The sequence below is a fragment of the Pelobates fuscus genome, chromosome 1, assembly GCF_036172605.1.
Source record: "Pelobates fuscus isolate aPelFus1 chromosome 1, aPelFus1.pri, whole genome shotgun sequence".
NCBI classification, from domain to species: domain Eukaryota; kingdom Metazoa; phylum Chordata; class Amphibia; order Anura; family Pelobatidae; genus Pelobates; species Pelobates fuscus.
Window position 1 is genome coordinate 168,319,830 of NC_086317.1, and position 17,575 is coordinate 168,337,404.

Genomic DNA, 17,575 nt, shown 5'->3' on the forward strand with positions numbered 1-17,575 from the left:
ACCTAGCTAATACTAAAAAAAACAATGTGTGCCGTGAACTACTTTGCCCTCTATTTGCTCATATATGTATTTTGCCAATCTTGTACCTGCCATTGGGGCATTGCTAGAGCTTGTGTTAACTATGTGCACCACAAAAATAAAGAATTTAAAAAAAAAAAAAAGTGTAAGCTCACTTGCAACGTCAAGGCAAAACGTCTTAGGCGAGTCCTACACTAACAATTCACCTTGCTACTTTCGATTGAAAGGTAAAATCTCTAATGAGATAGAGAGGAGTCTTTTTTTCAAAACCACACTGAAAGGGACACTATAGTCACCCAGACCACTTCAGCTCAATGAAGTGGTCTGGGTGCCAGGTCCCTCAGGTTTTAACCCTTCAGATGTAAACATCTGGGGAGAGGTCACCAGCGCCGAGGGAGCCCAGCGGTGGATTAAGGTAAGCTGCTGAAGGGGTTTTTACCCCTTCAGCGCCAGGGGAGGGGGACACTGAGGATGGGGTCACCCTTAGGGGACTATAGTGTCAGGAAAACAGGTGTGTTTTCCTGACACTATAGTGATCCTTTAAATAGGGAACACATGGGTGGGCAGCAGAAATGTAACACGGCTGTGTAATACACAAAATTAATTTCTGCACTCAAACTCAGACCAAATACATAAAGAGTTACCTGCACACTATCTCAAATGTGTTGTTTTTTTTAATATATATAAATAAATAAAAAGACCCCTCTGTGTCTCATTAGAGATGTAACCTTTTAGCTGAAAGCAGCAAGGTGAATTGTTAGTGTAGAACTCAACTAAGAGGTTTCCCTTGTATTGGCAGGAGAGCTTACAGGAATCTTATTTAAGTCTATAATGTATACTCCATACAGGGTACATATTTCTTAAGTATGGCTACCCCTTCCCCTCCCCCCACCACCCCCAAGATTTTCTTTGGTTGCCATGTAGATGGTTCCCCTCCATTTCCTACTTTGTCTTGTAGACGGTCCTTGGTTCCTGGTTCCATGGGCGGTTTGTGTTTATTTCCCAGTGTGTACAACTCTTTAACTGCTCTGCTGTTGCCCTGAATACACGTGAATAGTGATGTCGCGAACATAAAATTTTCCGTTTGCGAACGGCGAACGCGAACTTCCGCAAATGTTCGCGAACGGGCGAACCGGGCGAACCGCCATAGACTTCAATAGGCAGGCGAATTTTAAAACCCACAGGGACTCTTTCTGGCCACAATAGTGATGGAAACTTTGTTTCAAGGGGACTAACACCTGGACTGTGGCATGCCAGAGGGGGATCCATGGCAAAACTCCCATGGAAAATTACATAGTTGATGCAGAGTCTGGTTTTAATCCATAAAGGGCATAAATCACCTAACATTCCTAAATTGTTTGGAATAACGTGCTTTAAAACATCAGGTATGATGTTGTATCGATCAGGTAGTGTAAGGGTTACGCCCGTTTCACAGTGACAGACCAAACTCCCCGTTTAACGCACCGCAAACAACCGCAAACAGTCCATTTGCACAACCGCAAACTCCCCATTTGCACAAGGTTGGATACCAAGCTAGCCATGTCCCGTTCCTTGTCCTCACTGATGTCATTGAAGGTCTCTTCCTCCACCCAGCCACGTACAACACCAAGGGTCCCCGAAAGGTGACAACAAGCCCCCTGTATTTTTTTTTTTTTTAAATGTACACTACTGTTACACCAGATATGAGTTGCACTGGTGTGACACTGTGCCCTGGCAGGCCCTGAAACGCACACATGTGAAGGAAACTGACTGCTATTATTTCACAGTCAAATTTCTAGTTTTTTTTTTTTTAATGTATACTACTGTTACACCAGATATGAGTTGCACTGGTGTGACACTGTGCCCTGGCAGGCCCTAAAACGCACACGTGTGAAGGACACTGACTGCTATTATATTACAGTCAAAAAAGTTTTGGTTTTTTTTAAATGCAAGCTATTGTGACACCAGGTATGAGTGGTGGCACTGGGCAAGTGGGCACAGTATACGCTGTGAGCCTGACACACACGCTGGCAGGCAGGCAACTGCAATTGGATTACACAGAAAGAAAAAAAAAAAGCAGACTGATGTTCTAGCCCTAAAAAGGGCTTTTTGGGGTGCTGTCCTTACAGCAGAGATCAGATGAGTCCTTCAGGACTGTAGTGGACACTGAATACACTAGCCTAGCTATCGATTTCCCTATTAAATCCGCAGCAGCTACACTGTCCCTCCTCTCACTAAGAATGCAGCTTCCGGGGGGCGGGACCTAGCTGTCATGGAGGAAAGACACACTTTGTGTGAGCTCCCTCAATATCTCACTTTAAGCAGCTATCAAGAAGCAAATTTCACCCCAGAAGGGGATGACCCAGCAATGTTGCTCCTACCTGACTGACCCGACATGCTTAATAGCGGTCAGCAACTCGACAGAGTCTTACTTACCTCCGCGTGGCAAGTGTGGCCTGGTGCTCACCGGGCGGGAGAGGCGGCCGATCTCCCGATCCTGGGATGCCCAGGAGCAGCTACTTCCCGGCAGGAGCTCCGTTACCCCCCCCCTCCCTAGGGCCGGTGGGGGTTATCCCGGTCCACCCCTGAGAGGCTGTCTGGAGCTAATGGACGCACAGAGCACAGCCGCCCAGGCTGACATACTCATCTGTGACTCTCCCAATATGGCGGCAGCCGCGTGTCCTCCTGGTACCAGCAAAGCATGGCAGGATATTGAGTCTAAGCTGGACAGACCCTTTAATCAATTTTGGAAGCAAATAACAAGCAGGAAGCCCCAACAAGCTCCACCACAGCCCCAACAAGCTCCACCACAGCTAAGCGAAGCAGTCCCCATTAAAATCCACCAACGCAAAAGGCGTCGAAGACGGGACCGGAGGCACAAACAGAAATGCAGAGCCTGCCCCACGTCAAGCACTCACCTCCACCTTAAGCCACCACAATCCCACACCGGACGTGAAGCACCACCGGGACAGATCCGACCACCCGACAAAACAAGCTTCCACCACCTCAAGCCGCGAACCCGGCACTCAGCCAGAGACTTGCCTTTGTTGTTCAAGGTATCAGGGACTCCCAGGGTCTGCACCTGGAGCCCAGAAGGGATCGGATGAGCACAAGCAGTAAACAGCAGCCTGCCATAGCCGATCCTCCACACCATGCCTTTGATCACATGAACTGCTCTCTGCACATTAACTAATCGTAAAGTAGCAAGCGTTTAAACATGTCATTATTTCACCTCCTAAAGAGTTTATTGTCGTAGTTCCTTACATGCCTTTACCTTAACCGTTCATGTATTATGTTATTCACTAGTCTCATCTCATGGGGCGACTCACACTTGATTTATAGCTAGTGGTGGAGCTGCTGATATAAATACACAGTTGATAACGTGCAAGCTACACCCTAAACATGACAGCCATCTTTCACAACAATGTACTGCTACATACTCATACCCTCAGTGCAACTAGCCATGATATACGCACGTTCAGCCTAGCATGCTCAAATATAACACACTTCTGTCTAAAAAAAAAAAGAATGCAGCTTCAGAATTAATCTAAATTGTATGCTGTCTAGGAGGTGGGAGGGTCTGGGAGGGAGGGTCTGCTGCTGATTGGCTGGAATGTGTCTGCTGACTGTGAGGTACAGGGTCAAAGTTTACTCAATGATGACGAATAGGGGGCGGACCGAACATCGCATATGTTCGCCATCCGTGGCGAACACGAACAAGCTATGTTCGCCAGGAACTATTCACCAGCGAACTGTTCAAGTCACAATCACAATCGTGATTCAAGTCACAATCACTTAAATGGATTTTATATAGACTTATATAATGGTGAGGATCTCAATGCTGTGTGAGTTTTTATGCTACTTGTTCATGTCAGTAAGTTTTCTTCATGTGTCAAAATTCATGTTGTGCAGGTGTATGTCCACTATTTTATATACATCAGAGTCAATGCCACCCAAAATGTCCTATGCATGCCCATTCAATGTACAACTGAATGAACCCAGGTGGATAGAGAGTGGAGTATGTGTTTGACAATCATACACCAGAATTATTCATATTTAAAAGGTTATGTTTGTTCTCAGGGGAATCCTTTTCATTACAGTTGACTCCAACCAAAAAACACTGGTTTAACTGAGAGTAACCCTTTCTCCCCACCCCCAACGTAAAAAGAAATAAAGCTTAAACCTGCATCTTTTTCAGCGTCAAGGCCAAATTTTCCCCTCAGCCTGATACTGTTTGGCTAAAATCTTTCCTTTCCTTCAAAGCAATGAAGTGGTTGTGGTGCTCGGAGTAACCCTTTAACAGAAACTTGAGTTCATGAAAACAGTTTATAACAGATATTGTGTGAGCGTTCCTGATTCTAATAGTCAGTGATAACTGTACATGCTGCCCAGATATTACACAAAGTGAAAAGCCTCATCAACAAAGCACATGCATATTCTGTGCATTTAACCTTATTAATGTACTACAGAGGAAAAGAAATCTGTGCATTGGGGCATTATTTTCGATTATGTGTTATTAGTAGAATAAAGTACATTAATAAAGAGTACATCTTACTCTGTAATCATCTTTGGCTGATCTAACTTACAGTAAATATTTTACCGTTATACTTTGCAACATGCAAACATAGAAACAGAATGTGACGGCAAATAAGAACCATTCGGCCCATCTTTGGCTAAAATTACATTACGTTCCCTATATGGAAGAAAAAATTACTTCCGTGTCTTAGGGCAGTCTGCAAAAGAAACGGCTAGGTTTCAAACTTTTATAATCAAGCGATTCATATAACAGTGTTTGGCATAATAATTAAGATTCAGAAGTGTGAACAAATTAGATAATTTATGTAAAAATAGAGTAGAATTTTGCCTATTTTGATAGTTTCTAACACATTCTTTTTCTGTTTTGAATATGACTTGAGATTAGCTCAATACAGGAGTTAAGTGAAATAAATGTTTTTTCCCAAGCAGTTTTTCTACCAGATTTTTCCATAAGTAATAATAATAACATAAAAGCAATACAATAGAACAATTACTAATAAAAAAAATCACCCCGAAAGTGCAATAGGTGTACTATAAAGCAAGAACTAATCCAATGATGCGTCAGAAAACTGTCTGTCTGTCTGTCAATGTCATGTCCAGTACAGAGTACAAGTATTAATGGAGAGATAACATAATGTTCATTAACTGATCAGGGTGTTACCAAGGCAGACAAATCAGCAGAGGTGGCTCTAGACTTTATGAGGCCTTAGGCAAAACTCAAACATGAGGCCCCACTAACAAAAAAGTAAAAAAAAATAGAGTTGCAATACATGCCCACTGTTACAAATACACATTGATGCACAGTTTACCTGTGTATGTGCCTGAGAGTGTGTCTGACAGAGAGTATCCTTGTGTGTGAATGTATGTCTCTGTGAGCATGTTTGCGTTATTGTCTGCCTGTAGCCTTTGTGCATTGTGTTTATGGCAAAGCTATATTTCCTGACTGTATGTGTATGATGAATGTCTTCAGCTGGTGACTGTGACAAGGTGAGTAAAGGGGTACCAGCAGCAGGGAGGATGTGACAGGGCGAAGGGGGTAAATGGACAGGGTGGGGGGGTTGTAAGACAGAGAGAGGGAGTATGACATGGCATGACATGAGGGAGTGTGACAGGGCGAGTTGATGTAAGTGTGTCAGGGCAATTGTGGCATGGTAGGAGGGACGAGTGTGACAGGATTAAGGGGGTTAATTTGATAGGGTGAGTGTGGCAGAGTGAGGGCAGGTGAGTTTGGAGGGAGTGAGATTAACAGGATTAGGAGTGGTTAATGTGAGTGTGGATGCATGAAGAGGCTGACAGTGTGGGGGGAGTGATGACAGTGTAGGGAGGGGTGACAATGTGTGGGGAGGTGACAGTGTGAGGGGATGCTAACAGTGTGTCTGGGGAGGCTGTGTGTGTGAGGGGGGTGATACTGTGTGTGAGAGGGTGATGGTTTGAGTGAGGGAATAAGGGAAAGACAAGTAAGTAAATCTTACCATTCAAGTCCTTATGGGGGTTGAAGGGGGGGAGAGGGGAGGTGTGGACATTTACATAGGACTGTCAGGGTAGGGTAAAATGACAAATGAAAATAATGAGGTTAAGGTTACTGCAGTACCCAAACAGAAATGAAAGATAATTCACACTATGCTGCAAACACCTCTCACTGTTGCTCCAGAAGTGCAGACAGAGTATACCAAAAATACAGAAAACAAATGGCTGTGCTACAAGTTGCTATGTGCACTCAGAGTGCTACTTAAATTTGTTGAAGGACATATGCCTCGAAAAGGGGAGTACCCCTAAACATCTACTTTGTTACATGTCTTTCAATAAATTTAAATAGCACTGTGGGTACACATAGCAACTTGCAGCACAGCCATCTTTTTTTTCTCTGTGTTTTTGGTAAAAAAATATTCATTCAAACTAATGCCTCACATTCACTGGGAATCCCCCAGTCGGAAATCACATATATTTACTGAAGGTTGTCCAGAAAAGTAAATTTAATGGCGATAAGAGCAGACGTCACATAACATTAGAACAAATATTACTATTCATCCAGCTAAAGGTGAGGCTTGAACTATCAGATACAGGGATTAGACTAAGGACAGAAACAGAGCTGTTTGATAAAGAAGCAGGATACAAACTGATGTATAATAGGTGGACAGAAAAAATGCACCCACTGAAGAATTCAAAAATAATTACTATATTTTTATCATATCTCACAACATTTGTTTTCACACAGGGACAGGAATGCTTAATGCGTTAATATTCAAAAGATACTCCAGGTTAAAGTTGTCTTTATTGTATTGCATTTTATACACTAAACTGTTCCACCCAGCCACGTCCATAGGTGTTGAGTGGGGAGTATTACTTAATAAAAGGGGGGCTATCGCAGTGCCTCCCCCTTACATGTCAATCAGTGAATAGTGGTGAGGACTGGGGAAGAGGGGGGGGGGGGAGATACCATAAAACTAAATCTTGTTTCACTATCCTTAAAATGCCTGAGTTATCCCATTACTGAAGAGAGATTTTGGTGCTTGATAAATGTAAGCAACCCTATGTAGGAACAGAGACACTATAGTATGCAGAATACAGGTTTAGATTCCTAACACTACAGTGTTCCTTTTTGCCCAAATGCAATCACTAATACACACACGCACACACACACACAGACACACAGACACACAGTCACACAGACACACTGACTCGAACAAACACACAGACACACAGACACACTGACTCGAACAGACGTACATTAACTCATGTATACTGACACACACAGTCATGATTCTGTGCAGGTCATACAGGAGACTTATGCCGGGGTTTACTTCAGGCAGTTTATTTTATTCTTCAGGCAATGGATACAGTATAAAATAAGAAACAGAGAAAAAGGGAATAATAAACAAAAACATAAAAGAGGGGAAAACAATTACAGGTGAGCAAGTAGAAGGTGAAATTATAGAGGTTTAAGCAATATGCCCCAAAAAAGAATACAGGAAATCGGAAAACAATTAAGAAAAACTAAACAGGAATATAAAGGGGATAAATTATAACAGGTTGAAGCAAATTAATGGAGGTGATCAGCCTCTTTGGATTATAAACAGAACTCTAGATTCAGGGAGTTTGTGGAAATAATAATGTCCATAATATCCAGGCAGGTTGGGAGAAAAAACAATATGAAACCAAAGTCCAGTTTAGAAATAAAGCAGGGTAGAATTGGATAATCAAGATGGTTGCAGGTAAGTAAGGTTGGAGCAGGATGTCAGGATTTAGTTGAGTTAGGATCAGGTCTTTATCAAGTTATAACAAATCTCAGTAAGAGACAGGAGCAGAGCACAATCTCTCTCTCAACGAAAAGGCCCTGTTGTGAGGGGGGTGTAGCCTTATGAAGCCTCTTCATTAGTCCAGGCAGGTGCGGATGATAAGGTGACTGAGGAGACTATTGAATATAAAGGAAAAGAATTAAACGAACATAAAACTTAGTAGTCAGAATAAGATATATTCTCTCTCTCGCCTGTATTTCGTATAGTCTCTCCATGGGTCCCAGTGCAGGACTACCTTTATTCTATTTTAGCTCCGCTTCTGCTATACTCCCGCCAACTTGACACCGAGTGCAGGGGGCAGAGCGATAGTGTGATGCTCCCTTGCGCTGCGGCATATGAAGTTTGTACAGGGGGGCTGTGTGATCCTTGTGGGCTTAGGTTGATGGCACTGGGCACTAGTCTGCAGCCATGTTAGTGCTCCCTAGCATGCAATACACAATTTGTCCCACACAGAGGGGCAGCTCAAACCAGCAGCGCCCTCGGCGGCTGCCTAATTGGCCTATAGGAGATGTCGACCCAGGATGGGGACTAACGTGAAGTAGCACATGATAATGTTATAACCAGTAGCGGATTGGGGTGGCACACTCTGTAAGCTCGCTACACATACAGGGGAATGGGGGCATTTAACTGATTTGTCAGTCAGGAAGTTTGGCATCAGTATATCATTGATGAAATGAAATGCTTAATGTATCTGTTATGTATGTGTTTTATATATATTGGAACTTGTTTAGTTGAAAGAAGAAGAAAAGAGATATTGTATGCCTAATGTGAAGGTGCTTGTTACTGTATGCATATTTGTAGATATTGTGAATTTATTCACCTGTTACGATCCGTCACAAATCCTGCAGTTCTCCCGAGTTTGGGCTCTTGCTTTTAGGGGACTAATAATTTATGCAACTAAAATGTAATTTAGAGCAAGAACAATATATGGTATTTACACAGACTGATTTCTAAACACATTTATTGTAGTTTAAATACACATTTCTGTGGTTATTATTGCTGTGGATGGAATAGAGGGACAAGGCCCAAAGTTGGAACTGTCCCTCCTAAATAGGGACACTAGGAAGAATGTCAGTTTGTTTGCTTCCCACATCATAAAACTAGCCGCCATTGAAGCTCACATATACCTACTTTACATTTCCTTCGACTCTACAATAATGATTTTTAAAAAGTTTTAATAAAGTACAATTAAAGGTGTATTTACAAAGCCATGCATGGTATTTGTCTTACAGGCAATTTACTTGATTTTTTTTTCTTCAAATTTACAATCAGTCCTTCACGTATATGTCTCTGCAATCACCTGACAATCTGAGGACTTTACTCTAATAAATAAATAGAGCGATTAGGCAATCAATCATATTCATTATTGTGTCATTACTAGGCCATAGGAGGTGTTATCTTTAAAATGGCTCTGTCATTTTGCAGGTTTTGCTTTTGCATTAATTTTTTTTGTCCCACTAGTTTTCCTCTCTTTTTATTTTATAAGGACTAGGTAATGCAAGCAAAACATAATGCAATAAGTGCATAGTATTAAGAGGTGTTACACAAAATGTTGTTACTTTATCTTAAGTTAAGCAGAGTAAAATAACAGGAGATGAATATAATGCTCAAAATAAAATTTAAAAAACTGTGATAAATACACTGAAAACAAGCACAAGAATATAATAGGTATAAAACAGCTTGGACAATGAAAATATATACATTTGGTTGGAAAATAGGGAGGCTGCCATCGTTTACACAACTTCCAAGAAGCAAGATTACGAGAACCATAAACTATTTAAAAAAAAAAAAAAAAAAAAAGCTTAAAATGTGACAAAAAAATGATAGTGAACAGCATTAGGCTTCCAGTTTACAGCCTTGTTCAGCCAATTCCCTTTCCAGGTTATCCGCTCATACTCGCTGTCACGGTCTCAGTATTGCATCTGTTCCATCTGCCCCAGGCCTCAACTAGAGCCCAAAAGTGCTGCTCACTGATCTGGCTACGTGCAGCACCGAAATAAGGATCCAGCTGTGCGTGCTTGATGGTATCTATCCAATAACTTCATAGTGAGAGATGTGGAGGGAATCCCCTAAAGGCTCTCAGCCCAGCTGTGGGAGAATGGGCTTGGGATGTTTTGAGTCTTCTGGCTTAGGAAATGCACAAGATGCCCGGTTGTGAAGATTAGCCTAAAAGCATAGGCAGAACTTGATAAAAATGCTTGTAGAAGAGTATCCACGTGTGAGGATTGCACCGCCATGGGACGCTACGAGGGAACCCTCACGTCAGCTGCTGCCATCTTGGAAGCTAGGCCTTGTGCGGCTAGAAAAAGATCAGCGTCTTCCAGAGGGAGGGAAAAGGGGTCCAATTAAAAGCTAATCACAAACCAAGGCAGGGAATTGGCCGCGTCTCAGGCCTGGAGATTGCTAGCAGGCCACAATGACAACTGGCACAAGAAAACACCTGATGGAACTGAATAAATTCAGTCCAGGACTATGTCAGAATGTTCTTCCTGCTGTAAAACAAACAGCCGTGCCAAAATAGCAGGATATCTTGAGTTAAGCTGATAACTTGAATTATCCTTAAACCTGCTTCGTGCTCACTTGGCAGTCAGGCCCCTCCTTTTAATTTTTTTCAAATTTCTCTTTGTTGTTCTGTTATACATAAGAAAAGTAGAGTCTAGGCGGGAGAGATCTTTGGCAATCTTTGTCAGTTTTTATTTCAGTTGGTAAGCTAGTTTATCTCCAATCCATCAGTCAAACAAATTCCACAGAAGGGCAAACTGCAGATATGATCCAAGGAGAACAACATGGAGGAGACATGTATTGATATCTAGCATAAGGTAGAACATATATTAAAGGGAAACTATAGTGCTAGGAATACAAAGTTGTATTTCTAACACTATAGTACCCTATATAGCCCCCCATCGCTTCTGGTCCCTCCCACAGACACACACAGCACCCCTCACACACACACACTGCACCCCCCGACACACAGCACCCCTAACACACACAGAACCAATGTCACACACACACACAGAACCCCCTCACACAAAAACACAGCTTGCCCACACACACACAGCACCCCTAACACACGCAGAACTCCTCACACAAACACACTGCACCTCCCCCCCACACACACACACACTGCACCCTTCACAAACACAATGCATGCCACACACACACACACACACTGTGAGTAGCAACATCAACAATACCAGTTAACATCACACCAAAGAGAAGCAATTCCAGCTATCACATTAGGAGTGAGTTAATTAAATGTTTAACCAAATACAGCAGGCTAATTTTTAGGTTGATAATTTTGTATGGCCCGCGAATGATGTTTTAAATATCCAAATGTCAGGATCGGGACAGGGATCCAACACGCAGAGTACGAACAGGAGAGGAGTACGTATACCGGACCTTAGAATGGCCGGACTAACGTAAGGAGAAAGCAAAGAATGGTCAGAGACAAGCCGAGGTCGAGGGACCGAGAGAACAGGTAAGCGAGAGACAAGCCGAGGTCAAAGGACACGAGAGGTAAACAGGAACGATAGTACAAGCCGAGTCAAAACCAAATAGAACAATAGACATAAGAGCACTGAGGAACCAGACAAGCTAGAACCACGACAGGGCAATGAACCATTACACACATCCCTCTTTTATACCCTGGTTCTCTAATTGATGACTCCGCCCTTGCCGAGCCCTGATTCGTTGATCCAAACTAGATTGACAGGTCGGGATGTGATTGCCGTCATGACGTCGGCTCCTGAGTGTCGTGTCATAAAAGGAAGCGGGGCTATCGCGGCCGGCGTGGGAATGACTAAGAGAGCTGTGAGGATTGGATGAATCAGCCCCCCTGAGAGAACGGCCGTCGGGAAGTCTAACCTCCTCCGAGGTAGAGACTTCAGGTACCCTGACAGTACCCCCCCCCTCAGAAACGCCCACCGGGCGGAAGGAGCCGGGGCGAGACGGAAAGCAAGCATGAAAAGCCCTGAGAAGGCGAGGAGCATGCACATCCTCCTGGACCACCCAAGATCTTTCCTCAGGACCATATCCTTTCCAGTCAACAAGATATTGCACCTTCCCCCGAGAAATCCGAGAATCGAGGATGGAATTGATCTCATACTCCTCCTGAACCTCAACCTGGACAGAACGAGGGGAAGGCACAGTGGAGGAAAATCTGTTACACACCAAAGGCTTCAATAAAGAAACATGAAAGGAGTTCGGGATGCGTAAAGCAGGCGGAAGAGCCAGACGATATGCAACAGGATTTGAACCCTGTAAGGACCTATGTAACGAGGAGCAAATTTCATGGAAGGAACTTTCAAGCGGATGTTCCTTGTACTCAACCATACCCTATCACCTGGAGAGAATACCGGAGCCAGCCTTCTGCGTTTGTCGGCGTGTCGTTTGGACACCATGGAATTATGAATAAGAATTTGTCGAGTCTGATCCCACAACTTTCTCAGATTGGCAACATGAATATCAACCGACGGTATCCCCTGGGAGGGGGAGGCCGATGGAAGAACGGAAGGATGAAAGCCATAATTCATGAAAAAGGGGCTAGAACGAGTAGAATCGCAAACACTGTTGTGCGCAAACTCCGCCCAAGGAATCAGACCGACCCAATCGTCCTGGTGTTCAGAAACAAAACAACGCAAGAACTGTTCAACCTTTTGGTTGGTGCGTTCGGCAGCCCCATTGGACTGGGGATGATAGGCAGAGGAAAAATTTAATTTGATACCAAGCTGAGAACAGAAGGATCTCCAAAACCGGGAAACAAATTGGGAACCTCTATCAGAAACGATTTCAGAAGGAATCCCATGTAAACGAAAAATCTCCCTCGCGAAAATTTCAGCCAATTCGGGAGAAGAGGGCAATTTGATCAGAGGTACAAAATGAGCCATTTTGGTAAACCTGTCAATTACTGTGAGGATAACCGTATGTTTTTTAGAAACCGGTAAATCAACGATGAAGTCCATAGCCAGACAAGACCATGGTTTCACAGGAATTTCTAGGGGGTGCAAAAGCCCACATGGAAGCGTATGAGGTTGTTTAGTCCTCATACAGACATCACATGCCCCGACGAATTCCTTAAGATCCTTACGTAATGAAGGCCAACAGAAATCTTTAGAAATCAGAGAACATGACTTGCGTATGCCAGGATGTCCGGCAAATTTACTGTTATGAAAACACTGCATAAGTTCCAGTTGGAGTTTAGGAGGAACGAAGTAACGGTCCCCCGGAATAGGTCCGGGTGCCAGATGTTGTAACTTCTTGATCTCATCCAGCAACGGAGAGTGAATCTTGATGTATAAGTGAGAACATAGTTGAAATGAGTAAGGAACAAAGACCAACGAGCCTGCCTGGCAGATAATCGCTTGGCTTCCCCTATATATGACAAATTCTTGTGATCCGTCAAAATAGTAACCGGGTGTAAAGTCCCTTCCAACAGATGTCTCCACTCCTTTAAAGCCAAAATTACCGCTAACAGTTCCCTGTCACCAATATCATACCTGCTCTCAGGCCCAGACAATTTCCTGGAAAAAAAACCACAAGGATGCAGTGGTTTATTCAAACTTAACCTTTGGGACAGAATAGCGCCTACACCTGTCTCTGAGGCGTCTACCTCGAGTAAGAAAGGCAAAGATGTGTCTGGATGAACTAATATCGGTGCTGAGGCAAACTGTTCCTTGAGAGTACTGAAAGCAACAAGCGCCTCCGGGGACCATGTCTTAGTATCAGCACCCTGTTTAGTCATGTTGGTAATAGGAGCAATAATAGACGAGTACCCCTTAATGAAGCGCCTGTAGTAATTCGAGAATCCGATAAACCTCTGAATGGCCTTGAGTCCCTTGGGCAATGGCCAATCCAAGATAGATTGGAGTTTAACAGGATCCATCTTAAACCCCTCACCAGAAATAACGTAACCAAGAAAGTTTACCTGAGATTGGTCGAAGCTACACTTCTCCAATTTGCAATACAACCCATGCTGTAGGAGTTTGTGCAATACCCTTCTGACTTGTTTGTGATGAACCTCAGGCTCTTTAGAGTGTATTAGTATATCATCCAAATAAACTATAACACATTCATGTTGAAATTCCCTAAGAACCTCATTAATCAAGTCCTGGAATACAGCAGGGGCATTGCAAAGCACGAAGGGCATTACCGTGTACTCGTAGTGGCCATACCGGGTATTGAAAGCCGTTTTCCATTCATCGCCCTGCTGAATTCTCACCAAGTTATAAGCTCCCCTCAGATCTAACTTGGTAAAAATCTTAGAGCCTTTAAGGCGATCAAATAGCTCAGTAATTAGGGGAATCGGATAAGCATTTCTGATAGTTATCTTATTCAAGCCCCGATAATCAATGCAAGGCCGTAGTGTACCGTCTTTTTTGTCTACAAAAAAGAAACCGGCTCCGGCTGGAGAAGAGGATCTTCTAATAAATCCTTTGTCTAGATTCTCCTGAATGTACTCTTCTAAGACTAAGTTCTCCTTAGTGGATAGAGGATATACATTGCCCCTCGGAGGCATAGTACCAGGTAGGAGATTAATCTTACAATCAAAGGACCTGTGTGGGGGTAAAGTATCAGCCTTCCTCTTATCAAAGACTGCCTTTAAATCCTGGTACTGGGAAGGTATCTGTAATTCTGTGGGCTTGTTAGAGTTACTAGGTGTGTCCACTACGCACAATGGTGAGACTTTCTGTACACAACCTTTCTGGCAACCCTGACCCCAAGAGACTATTTCACCTTGCTCCCAATCAATAGTAGGGTTATGCTTTTTAAGCCAGGGATACCCCAAAACTATAGGAACTGAAGGGGATGAGATAAGCATGAGAGAAATCTCCTCCTCGGAGGAGGAGATTTAACTTAACTGGTATAGTTTAACGAGAAATCACAGGATCTGATAAAGGTCTACCATCTATGGCCTCAACGGCTGAGATGGGATAGAGTGGTTTTTTTAGCTGAGATGGGATAGAGTGGTTTTTGACAAAAGTTTGATCAATAAAGCTTTCAGCTGCTCCGGAATCTATTAATGCCATAGCTTTAAGTACTCCCTTTTCCCAAGTTAAAGAAACCTGTAGTAGTAACCTATGATCCCTGTAATCATATGTAGAGGACAAAATAGAAACACCCAAGGCCTGTCCTCTGGAGAAACTTAGGTGCGAGCGTTTCCCGGACGGTTAGGGCAATTTAGGCGTAAATGCCCGCCTACTCCACAATACATACACCGACCCTCCCTTCTCCTATATTGTCTTTCATTCTCTGAAAGGCGAGTGTTACCAATTTGCATAGGTTCTGGGAGAGCTAGTATAGTAGATTCAGAATTCTGAAATGCGGGAGTTAGTCTTAAGGAAGGTCTATAACAATTATCACGAGTGTTCTGCCTCTGTCTCATACGTTCATCTATACGAGAAATAAATGAAATTAATTCCTCTAAATTTTCAGGAAGATCCCTTGTGGCAACCTCGTCTAAGATCGCATCTGATAATCCGTTCAGAAATACGTCCATATAGGCTTGTTCATTCCACTTGACCTCTGCCGCCAAGGATCTGAACTCTAGCGCATAATCCACAAGGGTTAGATTATGCTGTCTAAGACGTAATAGTAATCTAGCTGCACTGGCCTTTCTCCCTGGGAGATCAAAAGTCCTCCTAAAAGTAGTAATAAACGCATTATAGTTATAGACTACTGGATTATCATTTTCCCACAGAGGGTTAGCCCATCTAAGAGCTTTGTCAATGAGTAGCGAGATTATGAATCCAACCTTCGCCCTGTCAGTAGGGTAGGCGCGGGGTTGTAATTCAAAATGAATTCCTATCTGGTTTAGGAAACCTCGACAGGTATCCGGAGCACCGCCATACCGTAAAGGGGAAGTAACACGGGAAGAAGTTCCCACTGTGGCTACCTCTAGGCCTGAGTTAGCAAGAGAGATAGATGGAGTACGCATCTCCTCTGCTTGATTACTCGGATGGGATAGTAATGCTTGCAGCGCTAGGGCCATTTGGTCCATTCTATGGTCCATGGCTTCAAACCTCGAGTCAGGCGGACCAAGCTGAGCGTTTGTACCTGCAGGATCCATGGCCCTGTCGTAATGTCAGGATCGGGACAGGGATCCAACACGCAGAGTACGAACAGGAGAGGAGTACGTATACCGGACCTTAGAATGGCCGGACTAACGTAAGGAGAAAGCAAAGAATGGTCAGAGACAAGCCGAGGTCGAGGGACCGAGAGAACAGGTAAGCGAGAGACAAGCCGAGGTCAAAGGACACGAGAGGTAAACAGGAACGATAGTACAAGCCGAGTCAAAACCAAATAGAACAATAGACATAAGAGCACTGAGGAACCAGACAAGCTAGAACCACGACAGGGCAATGAACCATTACACACATCCCTCTTTTATACCCTGGTTCTCTAATTGATGACTCCGCCCTTGCCGAGCCCTGATTCGTTGATCCGAACTAGATTGACAGGTCAGGATGTGATTGCCGTCATGACGTCGGCTCCTGAGCGTCGTGTCATAAAAGGAAGCGGGGCTATCGCGGCCGGCGTGGGAATGACTAAGAGAGCTGTGAGGATTGAATGAATCAGCCCCCCTGAGAGAACGGCCGTCGGGAAGTCTAACCTCCTCCGAGGTAGAGACTTCAGGTACCCTGACACCAAATGGCCCTTGGCAGATAAAAGGTTCTCCACCCCTGACTTAAGGGATCTGCTACTAATGTCAGAAAAAAACAGGACACATACAGATAAACATTCTTATGGAGTCCATGCCTCGGCGCATCAGAGCTGTTTTGGCAGCATGAGGGGGGCCTACATGATATTAAGCAGGTGGTTTTAATGTTGTTGCTAATCAGTGTATATATTATGTGTTGGAATAAAAATAATTTTTTATTGACTTTTTTCCCTTTATGAACACACATGCAGATTATAAATATTTATAATATTGTAAAAATAAATTTGCACATTTCTTTTTTTTATTAAGATCATCCGGTTGTAAACTATTTATTACTATAGATTCAAAGTTCAAAATGCCAAAGTGCATCATTACAGGTTAATAAAACCAAATGATGGACAGAAGGGCGGAGCTAGGTATAAAAGGGACAAGCCCGCCCCAAAGTAGGTGCACCTCCCCTACAGAGGGTGGAAAGCCTGACTGAAAGCCTATCCCCCTTATGGCAGTCCATGCACGGAGCACTGCTGGAGTGCTTTGTGCATTGTCCTAGTGCAAGTATCCTCCTTCATCTTGATATAATTTATGAAGATACAAATACTGTTTGTTTAGTTACTTTAGTTGCTGGATAACCTTTATATCGTAGCAGGAGTCCCTTGCTGTCATCCCTGTTTTATGTAAAATTATTAACTGTGATTCAATAGCTGATTTTGATTTCTGGTGTGCATTCCTTTAATTTAATTTTGTAAAATCATGCTTAGGTTATATATAAAGATCCTTCTTTTTTCTCAACACTTGATGACAAGAGACAACAAATACATGTACAAAAAAAAAAGAAAAAGTGACGCGTTTAAAACATAGTGTTCATACATTTTATTGTGCACACTTTATTGGGGATACTTCGGTTCACAACATCTGGAATGCCAAAGGTTGCATATCCCTGGTCTGAACGAACCAGTGTTTGGGTTTGTATTCACTACTTCTCCTGAGAAGTTTACAATGAGAGCTGAAAAATGCAAGAGCACAAGTGCCCTACAACAATTCATTATTGTCGGATGCTAGTATTATGTTATGACACTTGTCCTTAGTTAAA